This window comes from Zingiber officinale, chromosome 2B, assembly GCF_018446385.1.
Source record: "Zingiber officinale cultivar Zhangliang chromosome 2B, Zo_v1.1, whole genome shotgun sequence".
NCBI classification, from domain to species: domain Eukaryota; kingdom Viridiplantae; phylum Streptophyta; class Magnoliopsida; order Zingiberales; family Zingiberaceae; genus Zingiber; species Zingiber officinale.
The window spans coordinates 29221309-29238565 of NC_055989.1; the positions used below are offsets into that span (position 1 = coordinate 29221309).

Consider the following 17257-nt stretch of genomic DNA (forward strand, 5'->3'; position numbering starts at 1 on the left):
TACATGAAAAATCAGATTATTAACTTTAAACAGACTAATATGGAATCTCTTTATGAAGTGTGGGATAGATTCCAAAGTATGCTTAGATCGTGTCCACATCATCGATTGGAAAAATGGTTAGTAATCCACACTTTCTACAATGGAATCAATTATCAGACTAAAGTGTCTCTTGACTTCGCATCTGGTGGAGCACTTATAAACAAAAGTCTAGATGAAGCGGAAGAGATAATAGAGAGTGTGGTGTTTAATCACCATCAATGGGCATCAGAAAGAAGTGGAACTATTTATCCTAGAAATTCGATTACAATTCAAAATGCCCGATAAATATGACCTTGATACTTTGAATTTGATATCTGTGAAGGTTGATGCTTTCTCTAAAAAGTTTGAATTAATGGGTTCCAACTTGGTGAACACAATTATGGGAGTTTGTAACTCCTGTGGAGGGATGAAACATACTCAAGAAGTTTGCCTTCTTGGAGCTATTACAGCACAACTAGCTTAAATTGAATAGTGCGACACAATAGGAAACTTCAATTTGAGGTAAAACAATCCTTACTCTAACACCTACAATCCTGGGTGGAGAAATAATCCTAACTTCTCCTATAAGAATAATCAAGAGTAAAGCTATCAACTAGGCCAACAAATGAGTTATCAAGCGGGGCAACAACAAAGCTTCTAGCCACAACAATAATAGAGTTACCTACCATCAAGGACCGAAAAGTTTCTTGACAAGATCTTAGCAAATCAACTTGAAATGAAGAACTACATCAAGCAACTAAGCCAAAGGATGGAGAACTTTGAGAAATATATGAAGATGTTGGATAGATAAGTTGCCCAAATAGCTACATCATCCTCTAGAGCACCACGGTCATTTCCAAGAAAATCGGATGTAAACCCAGTTGAGCATTGCAATAGAGTTGAGCTCAAAAACCCCAAGTGACTATTTCAAGAAAGGGACTAGAAATTAATGAAGATCCTTCTCCATCCTCCTCTCATAATGGTGGAACCCAAGAGGAGGAGGAGAGTACCATTGTGGTTGAAGGGCGTGTTGGTTGCTACTCGGAAAACCTATAGGTTCCACTGTACAAAAATTTTGTACAAAGGTCTGAACCTTTTCCTAGCTACCATGTGTTCTTTTAAATTAAATTTTGGATCGCCTGCGGAACTTAACACGTTTGATCCAAAACTTAATCTATTTGTTCTTTTAGGTTTTGACTTGGATCTCCTGCGGAACTTAACACGTTCGACCCAAGTCTCCTTAAGTTATTAATTCCATTAAATATTATTTTCCATAATTGGTTCCCAGTACTGACGTGGCGAGGCACATGACCTTCTTGGATATGGGAGCAACCACCACCGACTAGACAAAACCTTTTATAGAAAGATAATATTTAATTTCCTAAAATAACTTTAGGTTAACCAAAGAGAACAATCAAATCACAAGGAAAAGAAAAAACAAAAGAACACAACTTCGAAAAACATATTCGAAATTCTAGAACGTAAGCCTCTTGTATTTGGTATTATTTCCATAAATAACTAGCATGATGCGGAAAGAAAAATTACTAGTTATACCTTGTAGAAAAACCTCTTGATCTTCTACCGTATTCCTCTTCTAACCTCGGACGTTGTGTGGGCAATGATCTACCGAGATGAGAAACCACCAACCACCTTCTTCTCCTCCAAGCAAGGTTCGGCCACAAAGGAAAACTTCACCAAGAAGAAAAACCAAAATACTAACCAAGCTCCAAGAGATGCTAACTTTCTCTCCTTCTTCTTCTTCTTCTTCTCCGAATAGTATCCGGCCACCACAAGAGCTCCAATGGAAGAAGGAGATTCGGACACCACAAGAGGAAGAGAAAGAGAGGATGGCCGGCCACACCAAGGAACAAAAGAGGGAGAGAAAACAATAGAGGTTGTGTCTTGTGAAGGCACCCTCACCCCTTCTTTTATATTCCTTGGCCTAGGCAAATTAGGAAATTTAATTACAATAAAATTTCCTTAATTCCCTTGACATGATTTAATTGAGAAAAATAAAATAATATTTCCTCAATTAATCTCTAATGGCCGGCCACATCAATGGGAAGCAAATTGGACAAGTTTCAATCAACAATTAAAACTTTCCTTATTTGTTTCCGAAAATTTTAAAAATAAAATTTCTCTTCAAAAAATCTCTTCATGGTTAATAAAAAGAAATTTCCATAATTTTAATTTTACAACATGTGAATAATTTTTAAAGAGAAAATAAAATATCTCACCAATCTACAAATAAGGAAAGAGATCTAATCTCTTTCTTTAATCTTTTGTAAATTTTACAAGAGAGATAATTTAATTCAAATTCTCTTTAATAAATTATTTCTTCTACATAATAAAAATTAAAATTAAAATTCTTTTAAATTTATTTTGGCCGGCCCTACTAGCTTGGGTTCAAGCTAGGGTCGGCCACCCAATCTTATACCTAGGCCGGCCCTAGCTTGTTCCCAAGCTAGCTTGGCCGGGCCCTATTGGGTGGGTATAGAAGGTGGGTATAGGTGGGTATAGAACTCTATAAATAAGAGGCTACGATAGGGAACGAGAGGAGGAATTGATTTTGGTCTCCCGATAAAATTAAGCATCTATCATTGAACACACAACTTAATTTTATCAATGATAATTCATTCCACTAGAGAACTATCATTGAACTACCGCACCAATCCCAAATTACATTTTTAGGCTCCTTCTTATTATGAGTGTGTTAGTCTCCCTGTGTTTAAGATATCGAATGTCCACTAATTAAGTGAGTTACTGACAACTCATTTAATTAATATCTAAGTCCAAGAGTAGTACCACTCAACCTTATTATCATGTCGGACTAAGTCCACCTGTAGGGTTTAACATGACAATCTTTATGAGTTCCTCTTGAGGACATTATCAACCTAGTATCTCTAGGACACAGTTTCCTTCTATAATCAACAATACACACTATAAGTGATACCATTTCCCAACTTATCGAGTTTATTGATTCATCGAACTAAATCTCACCCATTGATAAATTAAAGAAATAAATATCAAACATATGTGCTTGTTATTATATTAGGATTAAGAGCACACACTTCCATAATAACTGAGGTCTTTGTTCCTTTATAAAGTCAGTATAAAAGAAACGACCTCTAATGGTCCTACTTAATACACTCTAAGTGTACTAGTGTAATTATATAGTCAAGATAAACTAATACCTAATTACACTACGACCTTCTAATGGTTTGTTCCTTTCCATTTTAGTCGTGAGCTACTGTTTATAATTTATAAGGTACTGATAACATCATCTTCTGTATGTGACACCACATACTATGTTATCTACAATATAAATTAAATGAACAACTACAAACAAATGTAGACAATTTGACCAAATGTGATTCTTTATTCATAATGAATGTTTACAAAGCTTAGGCTTTCAGTATACACTCCAACAGGGCGTTCTCCCACTAAACCAACAACATAGCCAATCACTTTCCTTCAAATACTAATCAACACAAAGAAAGATGAAGAATTTGGCAAGTTTTTGGAGAAAGTTAAGTCACTTTGTATCGAGATCCCTTTGATGGATGTGTTATAACAAATGCTAAAATTCACAAAATTTATGAAGGAGTTGATGCCAAACAAATGAAAAAAGGATGGATTTGAGACTGTGGTATTAACTGAGGAGTGTAGTGCCCTTCTGATGGACTCATTACCTCTATAGCTCAAGGATTTGGGAAGCTTTTCAATTCCTTAAAAGATAGGAATGATATTTTATACTAAAGCTTTTTATGATTTAGGGGCTAATGTTAGTCTCATTTTATTATCAATTTGTAATAAGCTGGAACTTGGTGAATTAAAATTGAGCACCATGGCACTTTAACTTACTGATCATTCATGTCAATACCCATTTAGTATCATTGAGAATGTACTGGTGGAAGTAGAGGGATGTATCATCCCTACTGATTTTGTTGCACTAGACATGGAAGACGACCCTAAGATTCCTATAATTCTTGGAAGACCCTTCCTTGTCACTACAGGAGTACTAATTGATGTTAAAAATTATAAACTATCTTTAGAAATGTTGGTTGCTACTAGGAATATCATACCGGTTCCCCTGTATAAAAATTTTATACAAGTCCTGAACCATTCTTAACAACCTATTGTGTTCTTTAGAAATTAAATTTGGAATCGCAAACAAAACTTAACATTATTGATTCCAAATTCAACTTATCTGTTCTTAGTGGTTTGGAATTGGATCGCAAACGATGCTTAACATTATTGATCCAAATCCACCCATGTTACAAATTCAATTAAATATTAATTTCAGAGATTGGCTTCCAGGTTAAACATGGCGAGGCACTAGGCCTTCTTGGGTATGGGAGCATCCACCACTTCCTAGACAAAGTCTTTCAATGAAATTTAATATTTAATTTCCTTATAGTAACTCTAGGTTTAACCAAAAAGAACAATCGAATCACAAATTCAGAAAACAAAAGAAACATAAAATCAGAAACATAAATTCGATTACCTAGATTCATTAGCCTCTTGTGTTTGGTATTTCAAGATCTAAATAAAAGGATGAACTAGTTATGATGCGGAAATTAATAACTAGTTATACCTTTTATAGCTTATAGACCTCACGATCTTCTGTCGTATTCCTCTTCTTATCTCGGACATCGTGTGGGCGACGATCTATCGAGACGAGAATCCACCCAAGCTTCCTTCTTCTCCAAGCAAGTTTCGACCACCACAAGAACTCCAAGAGAAGATGAGGTTCGGCCACCACCACTAAGCTCCAAGGGATGCTAGAAACAAAGTCTCCTTTCTCTCCTTCTTCTCCAAGCAAGATCCGGCCACCACAAGAACTCTAAGAGAAGATGAGGTTTGGCCACAAGAAGAAGAGAGGGGAAGGAAGAGGGCCGACCACACCAAGGAAGAAAAGAGAGGAATACTAGATGTATATTCTTATGGGGTGAGACACCTCTACCATCTCTTTTATATTCCTTGGTCTTGGAAAATAAGGAAAGTTTTAATAAAAACTTCCTTATTTTCCTTGCCATTGAAAAGGAATTTTTAACTAATTAAAAATCCTTTTCTCTATTAATGTGGCCGTCCATATCTAATCCTCCAAGGAAGGAAAGTTTTAAACACAAAATTAAAACTTCCTAATTTGTTTCCGGAAATTTTTAAATAAAATTTATCTTTTAAAAATTCCCTTCATGGTTGGTCATAAAAGGAAACTTTTATAAATTAAAATCTCTCTATTAAAACATGTGGATGATTTACAAAAAGGAAAGTTTTCTTTAAAATTAAAATCTTCCTTTCAATCTACAAATAAGGAAAGATATCAAATCTTTTCTTAATCTTTTGTAGAAACTATAAAAGGAAAGATTTAAATTTTAAAACTCTCTTTTAAAATTATGAGGATGGTTAAAAAAGGAAAGTTTTATAAAAAATTAAAATCTTTCTTTTAACTACTGATCCTATCTGAGAAGCTAGACAAAACGAAAAGCTAGGAGAAAAACCTACTACTAATGAAGAATAATACCTGTAGAATACCGATCCGAGAGAATAAAGTCACAGGATGCCCTTCTCGTGTGAAGATCCCAAGACGAGAGAAGAGCTTGAATGAAGAAAACCGAGATCTGGAGCTTCCAAGACTTCCTGCGCACAAGAGACCAACCAACACTGTCGTTAGTGACCTAAGATCGGGGTGGGAATCCCTGGCTAGGCCCTCCAACTCTCAAGTCAGTGATCTCTCTTAGTGTGGAAGAAGGAAGAAGAAGATGAACAGTAGTTGAAAATTAGGGTTGTGAGTGCGAGCAGCAATGTGTGCATACCTGGCCAACGGAGAGGATTCCCCTTTTTATACCACTTTATATAACCTCCGTAGTCATGAAGTGGACCCCGATTTTTTAGAGTTTGTTATGAGATGACGTAAGCCATGTACTTGCATAAAATAACTTTTAAGGAATCTTCTTGGTACCCCAGATGTATCCTCTTTGTCGTCTAGTATCTGTAGAAAATTCTAGAAGCATTCTTCCCGCCAAATTAGTCAACCTGTTATACAATCGTATGAAGCAGATATTTTCATAAGCTATTCATAAATATCCCCAAAATGTTTATTCTTGCCCTATTCTATGAGTTATATTTTATCACCCTTGCCTGGTTATCCTGTCTTCACTATGTCATGGACAACCAGATATTATACTATGTTTTGTTTTGGTTGGGATTGATCCAAGATTTCGTATAGGCGGGTTATTATTTTTATTTAACACAGGTCCTCATTGTCCGATAATATATTATAAATCTCGTATGGTCTTGTATTTGCTCATTCCCGGGCGATCATATACATCCGCCCGATATTAATCTATATTCGCATGCGCTAGCTCAGACAATCCCGCCCGATGTTGGCCTTTCTTTTCTTAAGCGTGTTATCTTGGTCTATGTTGACCTATATTTCTCAAGGTATTACCCGGTCGGGATTGGCCTACTTCTCTCAAGCTATATCCCGACCGATATTGGCCTATACCTCTCAAGGTATTACCCGGTTGGGATTGGCCTACCTCTCTCAAGGTATATCCCGGCCGATATTGGACTATACTTCTCAAGGTATTACCCGGTCGGGATTGGCTTACCTCTCTCAAGGTATATCCCGACCGATATTGGACTATGCTTCTCAAGGTATTACTCGTTCGGGATTGGCTTACCTCTCTCAAGGTATATCCCGGCCGATATTGGACTATACTTCTCAAGGTATTACCCGGTCAGGATTGACTTACCTCTCTTAAGGTATATCCCGGTCGATACTGATCTATTTTCTTAATTCTGCTATCTTCTTTCTCCTTTTAACCAGGACCTACTAAACCTGACCCATATCACTAGCCTTCCCTTCAAGTCTAGTCAAAGGAGGTGTAGCCGACTGACTAGACACAAGTCTATTTTTGTCTCTTTGCATATCTTCACCCGTGACTCTGCCATGGGTATCGTAGTGGCCTCGTGATCTTCTTTATAGTAGCCCTCGTGACTTCTGGTACAGCAATCCCATGAACCCAAGTACAGTGATCCCGTGAACCCAAGTACAGTGATCCGTAAACCCTTTTGATCCTTTAAATAGGGCTATGACACTCTCTTCATTCTCCACTCGTCTCAGTTCTTCTTCCTTCTTGTTCGCCTCTTCTTATCTAGAGTATGGCTTTAGATCCCTCTTTCTGGGGGTAATTCTTGTTGAACAAGGTGAAATCTATATATGAGTTTGCTCAGGCTTTGGCTTTAGTTAACTCTTTGATCCGAGAAACTGTCTTGAAGAACAAAGTTCCTCGAGATCTAGAGTCTCAAGCTAAAGACATTACTGCTCCGCAGACCCAACAGGCTTCAGAGGGGTTCACACTAATCATGGAGGGTCAACTAAATAGCCCATGGATGTCCCGACGAAGGCATAGCCCAGGTTATCTACCGGCTAAGGCGGATACTTTGGAAGCAGGGCTCAAAGGTTCAAGTAGGAAAGGGACTCTTCAGTCACCTTTCCACCGGGGTATAAATAAGTTTGCCCTTCCTTGTTCATGAGACCACCCTGCTTCATAGTTTTCTTCGTCCCAAGTAAAATATTGCCACTTCTGCAGCCTGGGCAAGCTTCCTTTGTGCCAGGCAAAATATTTTCACTTCTGTAGCTTGGTCGGGCTTACCCTTAGTTGGGTTGAAGTTTTCTAAGAAGTATGAGAGCTCCTGCTTCAGCCAGTTTCTATTCAAGTCTATCTGAAGAAGGTGTATAAATTCATGTTTAGTTGAATTACCTAGTTTAGGTAATATCACGTGTTTAATCAGGCTTTGCCTATTGAGTATATGTAAATCCTATCTTGTTCTTTTACTTAAGTGATGATATATTTCAAGCTATGTGAGACTAAACACTTTAAATGCAATCAATATGTTAGACTCAATCAAACTCCGTAGATGCATACTACATCTCCAAGGACTTCAAGGTAAGCACTTTAGAAAATTTATTTTCAACTTTTGAACTTCACGAATCACGAGTTGCAGAGCCCAATGGAGTAGTGAAGATTAGTCAGAACATTGCCCTAAAGGCAAGATCAAATGATTCTGACTCTGAAGCCTCTATCGACCAATCAGAAGTAGCACTACTGGTAAAGCGTTTCAATAAGTTTTTTAATTCTAATAAATTTAGGTTACAGACAAAGAGGCATCAACAAAGAAAAAGAACGATTCGTTGTTACAACTGCAACGAAGAAGGGCACATCAAAGATGACTGCCCAAAATTAAAGAAAAAGGAGAAAGAGAAGGAAAAGACAAAGTACAAGAAACCCAAATCCTCCAAGCAGAAGAACCTGAAGGCCACTTGGTCAGATTCGTCTTCTTCCGAATCAGACGTCGAAGCCTTCTCTGGGTTAGCACTAATGGCTAACCATCAGCTGGAAGAAGAGTCAAACTCATAAATGAGCATAGATGAAGGGGGAGGAACTTTAGATGAAGAAAGCAACGATGAAGGGGGAGCATCACCGAGTCAGGTAAGTCAGGTATGTAATCTAACCCCTACTCAATCGTTTCAATTTATTAAGTCTCTTTCTAAAGATTTATTCAAATTAGAAAAAGAAATGTTGAATTGAAATTGAACTTAGCAAAAGCATGCCCACTAGAAATGTATGATAATCTAAAATTAGAAAATGAAAAATTAAAAGTTGAAATTGAGAAATTGAAGAATAATGATGCATGCTTAAATAAATTTTCAAAATCAAAATTAAGAATTTATGGAAAATTGAATTGGTATATTAGAAAACATCAGGGATAACTTAGGAAAGTCCCCATAAATTATGTACCCCCTAAATTTTTGAATAACCCAGTAGGAAGGAATCTATACTGGATTCTAAAATCCTTGCTAGATTAAAATTTTTTTAAGGCTTTTAGAAGAAAAATTAAACGTTAAAATTTCTTTATGAATCTTTATCTAAGGAAGTGGTTGTTGCTCCAATAACTAAGAAGGCCTAGTGCCTCGCCATGACCTGGAAGCTGAAATATTGAAATAAAATGTTTAATTAACTTTCTGAAAAAACATTAAAACTAAAATTAAATAATGCTTTTTGACTTCGGTTAATATTAACCTATCCTTCATAAACATATTAACTTAGCCGGTACTGACCCATCTATAGTAGACATGTTATCCCGGCAGATGTTAGCCTGTATATTATAGATAAGGTTGTCCTGACCGATATTAGCCTGCCTATTGCAGACGAGGTTATCCCGACCGATGTTAGCCTGTTTATTGTAGACAAGGTTATCCCGACTGATATTAACCTGTCTATTGCAGACAAGGTTATCCCGACCGATATTAACTCATGCTTTGCAATAATGTTAATTCAGACAGTGCTTTACACTTAAATGACTCTCATTATTTTTTGTTTTCTGTCTTCGATCCGGGTTCTGTCAAACTCAATCCATCCTTCTTTATTACGCACAGTAAACCATGCCTTTTTCTTCAGAATTTCCTTGATCATGATTGGCTTTTCAATGGTAAGAGAATGTAACGACGGTTGTGTGTCTTCTCAACCCTAAACCCTTCGTCTTCTTGTCGACTTTGTCCCTTTCTTGTCTTGTCTTAGCGTTCTTCCTTTGCTGCAGTCTTTGATCAATCCTCGCGCTCACCGCTTTCTAGTGATCTCCTTTCTTAACTTCAGTAAGTAACTTGTTGTTATGCTAACCTTTACTTCTGTCTATGGCTGAAGAAGCAATTGCCCCCTGGTATGTCCAAATTTCATCTTCTTTTGACAAGAATGCTAGGCTTTGTTAGTTAGAGCCCTAGAGTCAATCATTTGATGATTGTTGTATGGACTCATTGTATCATATTCTTGTATATAAATAAAGGCATTTGTTTTGGTTATTATACTTACTTGTATTGGAGCCAAATAACTAAGTATAATAGCATCCTTGAGTAGAGGGTTCTTACCTATATCATTCGGTTAGTTGAACCGATAGTGAGATGATATAGAGAACACTACTCTTAATCATTCCTAGTCGAGTATTAACATTCAAGGACAATGTTAATGTGACGAGACTAGCATGTAGGTTAACTCGATGACTTGATCTCACAAGTCATGGATATGGAGATATCAAGTTGACACATGGGTATGCATTAGAGAATGCATACTGAATGACCCGCCATGAGAAAATATCATGGATCATTATATGAGTGTCATATACTTTCTCATGTGACTATTAGTATGACTACTAGTCCTTGGACCTGAAGTCACCATGGTACCCTACATAAGGAGTTACGTACTTTGGCTTTGTCAAACGTCACCCGTAACTGGGTGGACTATAAAGGCGATTACTGGGTATGTAACAAATTATGCGGAGGGATGTGAGTGATGTAGATGAGATCTATCCCTCCTATATGACGGGAGTGACATCGATATTCTTGATAGAGTGAGACCACTAAGTGCATGGCCATGCCCAAATGAGTCAATATGAGATATTGAGCTCATTTGATTGAGTGAGTCTACTTGAAGTTCAAGATTTAGATTGATTAGAGGATGACACGGTCTATGCCTCACATTGATCAATCTAGATGTTAAGGATAGAAGGGCACTTGTCATATATTGTGAAGAGTCACAATTAGTAGTCACAAGGTGATGTTGGATCTCAACATTCTTATAACTTGGGTAGTAATGATGTGTTGCTAGATACCGCTCATTACTTATGCTTCTAAATGGGTTTAGGAGCATTGCCAACGTTATAAGAACCTATAGGGTCACACACAAAGGGCAATTAAATGGAGATTAGATTCATTTGATGAACCTAAAGGATTAGGTTCATGTGATGAACCAAATTGGATTAAGAGTAATCCAAATTAGGCTAATTGAGTTGGACTCAATTTGGTTCATGTATTAAATGAGTCTAATTTGGACTTAGACTCATTGAATCAATTTAATTCAATGAATAGGTATTCATTAAATTAAAATTGACTTGAACCAATGGTTAGATTTGATCAACCATGGGAGAGAAGTGGTCAAGTTTGATTTGACTTGAGAGGAAGATGAAGAGTCAAGTTTGACTTGACCATTTGCCACCTCATTGGTGAATTGGCAAGAAGTGGACCAATGATGATGCTCCACATCATCATGGTTGCTTAAGTGAGATGCCACCTCATGGGAGTTACCAAGAGTTGTGACTCTTGGCATCCCATGGAGGTTACATTCTCTCTTAAAGTGGCCGACCACTTTAGATGAGGTAGTTAGTGCATTTTGTGTGCTTGGTGAGTAACTCCTTCTTCTTCCTCAAGCTCTTCTCTTCTCTCCCTCTCCTCCACCATTACTGATCTTCTAAGGTTGCTAGCACATCCTTAGAGGTTCTCTCCATCGAGTTGTTCGTGTGGATACACATAGAGGAGTAACTACTTTGATACTCTCGAGATCCGGCGACGAACCTTGGACGAGAGGGATTGCGAAGGGCTTCGCATCAAGGGTAACCTTTTTATTTTGTCGATCTAATGTAGATCTAGGAGTAGAAAACATGTATATAAAAATTTTACATAATTTTATTTCTTCGCACGGATCCGTGGCATGGGGGTTTCGGGGTTTCCGCAACGCAAAAAGCGGTTTTTGCGGCCCGAAAAATCCAACGGTGGTATCAGAGCCATATGCGAAGCGTATACATGTTTTATTTTGAATTTTATGAAATTCTACAGATTTGTAAGTTTCTGTATTTTTATGATTTTTATTGATTTTATGGGTAATTTTCTCGTAGAAGCGAAGCACAAGTGTTTAGACACTTGTAGGCTTCGACTACCGAGAAGATATTTCCGAAACGGCAAGGTTTCACCCCAAATCCTTTTGGGACAGCGGACTAAGGGTCTATAGGATCGCTTAGGAACACTCGCGATGATTATATCGCGGGTAGGGGCGCTGCCCTTGACCCCGCAAGGGGCTTCGTTCCGCGATTGAGCCCGAAAACCCGCTAAACGGGACCGCTAGGAATTTTACTCATAAAAATTATAAAAATTGTGGTAAAAATTATAGAAAATTATAGAAAATACATAATTTATAATTATGTATTATTTTGTGATAGTCATGGCCCAAAAGACCCAAATTGAATTTGAAAATTGTGTTGTAATTCATATTACGGCCTACGCGCCATCATTTGTGTTGTGTGTGCTGTATACTTGATACGCGACCTGCGCGTCGTACCTCTCTTTTTATTCTTGTTGTAAATTAGTTTAGACTCGAATGTAACTCGAGTTTCAAAATTGTAATGTATAAAATTGGAGCGGTGGAAGGTCCACTCGAGATAGAGTTACGAGGAGGGCGCGAGCAACACAAGGTGGTCAAAAGGAGGAGCTTGAGAAGCTGTTGACCCTAGGTTGACCATCCGATCTTTTCATTGGCTTGAGAAGATCGTAGTAGGGACATGACTAATCACAAATAATTTAATTAATTTCTTGTGTGTGTATATGATGCATGCTAGATTAGTAATTAATTAGTGCCTAACGATTAAATTAGATCTAAATCGTGTACAAGATGCACCCTAACGATTAGATTAGATCTAAATCGAGTATTTGATACACATCGATGATTAGATTAGATCTAAGTCACGTCAACTCAAAATGTCTACCATGCCGTGATACCTATCACTACCTCGATCACATGTGTTGTTGAATATGCCAAAGCAGAGCAACACATATTATCTTGGTAGGGTACGGAGGGACAATTTTAGTCCCGCTTATCAACGCATGGGTGAGTACAACTCAATTAGATTGAGTAACTAGTTAGCTCAATTGGATCGAGTTTAACTATAGGCATTTTCCAATGGTTGGTAGATAGGTCAAAATCACATTTATATTAACTCTTGGGCATATTAGCCAAAGCTAACTCGAGTTTTAATATAAATGTGGATCTTGATCCTATAAACAAGAGTTGCATAGAGATGTAATTGGTAAATTGTTACCTACCGATCATACTAAGTCTTGGGCGATTTAGCCAAAGCTAACTCAAGGCATAGTATGATGTGGATCTTGTCCCACAAAATTATAGCTAATTGGTTAGAATCTTGTAAATGTGGTTTGACCACACCTATGACTTGATTCTATAAAAATTTTATAATTTAGTGGAGCATCATTTAGTTAAAGGCCTAATTAAATGATTAAAAGAATATGATATTTATTTTCTGTATTTTTCTGCTGTAGATTGCCATGTCGAACACGAACACCTTCTCTCTGCGTTTTGTCCTTGATAAGGACAAGCTCAACGGAGCAAATTTCCTGGATTGGTATAGGAATCTGAGAATAGTTCTCACCTAAGACGTAAACTGTACGTTCTGGAGCAGCCCATTCCTGAGGCACCTCCTGCCACTGCCACGCGAGCTGACCGAGATGCTTACAAGAAGCATCAAGATGACGCATTAGATGTGTCATGTCTAATGCTAGCGACCATGAACTCTGAGCTTCAGAAGCAACACGAGTTGATGGGCGCTTACGATATGGTTGAACATCTTCGTCAACTGTATCAAGGACAAGCGAGGCACGAGAGATTCGAGATCTCTAAGGCACTATTTCAGTGCAAGATGTCAGACGGGGCTCCTGTAGGTCCATATGTGCTCAAGATGATTGGGTATATAGAGAACCTACAGAGGTTGGGGTTCCCACTTAGCCAAGAGCTGGCCACTGACCTGATCTTGCAGTCCTTGCCAAATAGCTATAGTCAATTCGTTCTAAATTATAACATGAATGAAATTGACAAGTCACTGCCCGAGCTGCTTAGCATGTTAAGAACTGCTTAGCTCAACCTTAAGAAGGTTAAGCCCAACTCTGTTCTGATGGTTCAGAAACATAAGGGCAAGGGCAAGCCCAAAGGCAAGGGAAAGTCCCAAGCCAAGGGAAAAGGCAAGGCATTGAATCCTAAAGGAGGGGTCGCCAAGGATGCTACCTGCTTCCACTGCGGTCAGACCAGACACTGGAAGAGGAACTGCAAGGTGTACCTGGAAGATCTTAAGAAGAAGAGAAGTGAGACTTCCACTTCAGGTATATATGTTATAGAAGTCAATCTATCTATTTCTTCATCATAGGTATTAGATACCGGATGTGATTCTCACATTTGTACTAATGTGCAGGCGCTGAGAAATAGCAGGGCATTGACGAAGGGCGAGGTGGACCTACGCGTAGGTAATGGAGCACGGGTTGCTACTGTTGCTGTAGGGACTTATTTTCTATCTCTGCCCTCTGGGCTTGTACTAGAGTTGGATGATTGTTGTTATGTGCCTGCTTTAACTAAGAACATAATTTTAGTTTCTTGTTTGGACAAGAAAGGTTTTTCATTTATTATAAAAAATAAATGTTGTTCAGTTTATTTAAATGAAATGTTCTATTGTAGTGCACATCTGATGAACGTATTCTATATTCTAGACCTTAAGAGCCCTATCTATAACATAAGAACCAAGAGGTTCAAGTTAAATGACATGAACCCAACCTATCTCTGGCACTGTCGCTTAGGTCATATAAATGACAAGCGCTTATCCCAGCTCCATAAAGATGGTTTGCTGGACTCATTTGATTTTGAATCATATGAGACATGCGAGTCATGCCTACTAGGAAAGATGACCAAGACTCCCTTTAATGGACACAGTGAGAGAGCGACTGACTTGTTAGGTCTTATACATAGTGATGTATGTGGCCCTTTCAACGTCGCTGCTAGAGGTGGTTATAGGTACTTCATTACATTTACTGATGACTTCAGTAGATATGGCTATGTGTACTTGATGACACATAAGTTTGAATCCTTTGAAAAGTTCAAAGAATTCAAGAATGAAGTACAAAACTAGCTTGGCAAGAGTATTAAGATACTTCGATCAGATCGAGGTGGGGAATACCTTAGCCATGAGTTTCGTGACTATCTAACTGAGTGTGAGATTCTATCCCAACTCACTCCTCCTGGAACACCACAGTGGAATGATGTATCTGAAAGGAGGAATCGTACCCTCTTAGATATGGTACGGTCTATGATGAGTCACACAGATCTTCCTACATTCCTTTGGGGCTATGCTCTAGACACGACAACCTTTATACTCAACCGAGTTCCATCCAAGGCTGTAATAAAGATACCGTATAGGATATGGACTGGGAGAGATGTCCAGATGTCTTTTATGAGGATTTGGGGTTGTGAGGCTTACGTTCGACGTCAAGTCTTAGACAAATTGGGATCCAAATCCAACAAGTGCTATTTTATTGGATATCCCAAGGAAACGAAGGGATATTACTTCTACATTCCCAGTCAACACAAGATAGTTGTGGCTAAGACTGGGGTATTTCTAGAAAGAGATTTTGTTTCTAGAAAGACTAGTGGGAGTACGTTCAATCATGAAGAAGTTTAAGATGTGAACAATAGCACTGAAGCCTTGATGGAAGGTGAACTGAAACCACAAAGTGTTGTGGGTGATGTTGTTCCACAATGAGTTGAGGAACCACAACCAGATCAAGTAGACATACATCTTCGTAGGTCTGATAGGGTACGTCGTCAGCCTGAGAGATACTCATTTCTCTTGTCTGACCATGATGACGTTGTGCTCATAGAGGATGATCCTACCTCCTATCAGGAAGCTGTGATGAGACCAGATTCCAAGAAATGGCTAGAAGCCATGAGATCCGAAATGGAATCCATGTACACTAACCAAGTATGGACTTTGGTTGATCCACCTGAGGGTGTAAAACCCATAGGGTGTAAGTGGGTCTTTAAGAGAAAGACTGACATGGATGGACTTATCTATAAGGGTCGCTTGGTAGCTAAAGGTTTCAAGAAGATTCATGGTATTGACTATAATGAAACCTTTTCTCCAGTAGCGATGTTTAAGTCCATTCGGATCATACTTGCTATTGCAGCATACCATGACTATGAGATATGGCAGATGGATGTCAAAACGTCATTTCTGAATGGAAACCTGCTCGAGGATGTGTACATGACACAACCTGAGGGTTTTGAAGATCCAAAACATACTGGCAGAGTATGCAAGCTGCATAGGTCCATTTATGGACTAAAGCAAGCTTCTCGGAGCTGGAATCTTCGATTCGATGATGCAATCAAACAGTTTGGTTTCATCAAGAATGAAGATGAACCTTGTGTCTACAAGAAGGTTGTTGAGAGCACAGTTGTCTTCCTCATATTGTATGTGGATGACATACTACTCATTGGGAAAGACATCCCTTTGCTACAGTCTGCATGGCAAACCGTAGGAGTACCTAGTCAATATATGTACTCTGACTTAGGCCAAGCAACCTCTTAGATCTATCTCTATAGATCTGTATGCCTAGAATGCGGGATGCTTCACCTAAGTCCTTCATTGAGAAACAAGTCCCTAGCCAAGTCTTGACAGACTGTAGCAAAGGTACGCCATGCTATGTACTCGTCCTGATGTCTCGTATGCTTTGAGTATGACGAGCAGATACCAGTCAGATCCAGGTGAAAGTCACTGGATAGCGGTCAAGAATATTCTTAAGTACTTAAGAAGGACTAAAGAATATTTCTTGTAGGGGAAACCTGCTCGAGGATGTGTACATGACACAACCTGAGGGTTTTGTAGATCCACAGTAGATTAGCAGAGTATGCAAGCTGCATAGGTCCATTTATGGACTAAAGCAAGCTTCTCGGAGCTGGAATCTTCGATTCGATGATTGTAATCAAACAGTTTGGTTTCATCAAGAATGAAGATGAACCTTGTGTCTACAAGAAGGTTGTAGGGGATATAGTTGTCTTCCTCATATTGTATGTGGATGACATACTACTCATTGGGAAAGACATCCCTTTGCTACAGTCTGTCAAGACTTGGCTAGGGACTTGTCTTGAGATTGGTACAGGAACTTGAGAATAGTTTTCACCCAGGAACGTAAACTGTACGTTCTGAAGCAGCCCATTCCGGAGGCTCCTCCTGCCAATGCCACGCGAGCTGACAAAGATGCTTACAAGAAGCATCAAGATGATGCATTAGATGTGTCCTGTCTAATGCTCGCGACCATCAACTCTAAGCTTCAGAAGCAACACGAGTTGATGGGCGCTTACGATATGGTTGAACATCTTCATCAACTGTATTAAGGACAAGCGAGGCATGAGAGATTTGAGATCTCAAGGGCACTATTTCAGTGCAAGATGTCAGATGGGGCTCCCGTAGACCCATATGTACTCAAAATGATTGGGTATATAGAAAACCTACAGAGGTTGGGGTTCCCACTTAGCCAAGAGCTGGCCACTGACCTGATCTTACAATCCTTGCT

At 38.6% G+C, this 17257-nt stretch overlaps 1 non-coding gene across 1 annotated transcript; it reads right to left on the minus strand.

Annotated features, from left to right (window-relative positions):
- On the minus strand, positions 1-107 carry LOC122049840. The gene has a single exon (XR_006131095.1). It is a non-coding gene; the product is annotated as a small nucleolar RNA R71 (small nucleolar RNA).
- Between the last annotated feature and the right edge of the window lie 17150 nt (positions 108-17257).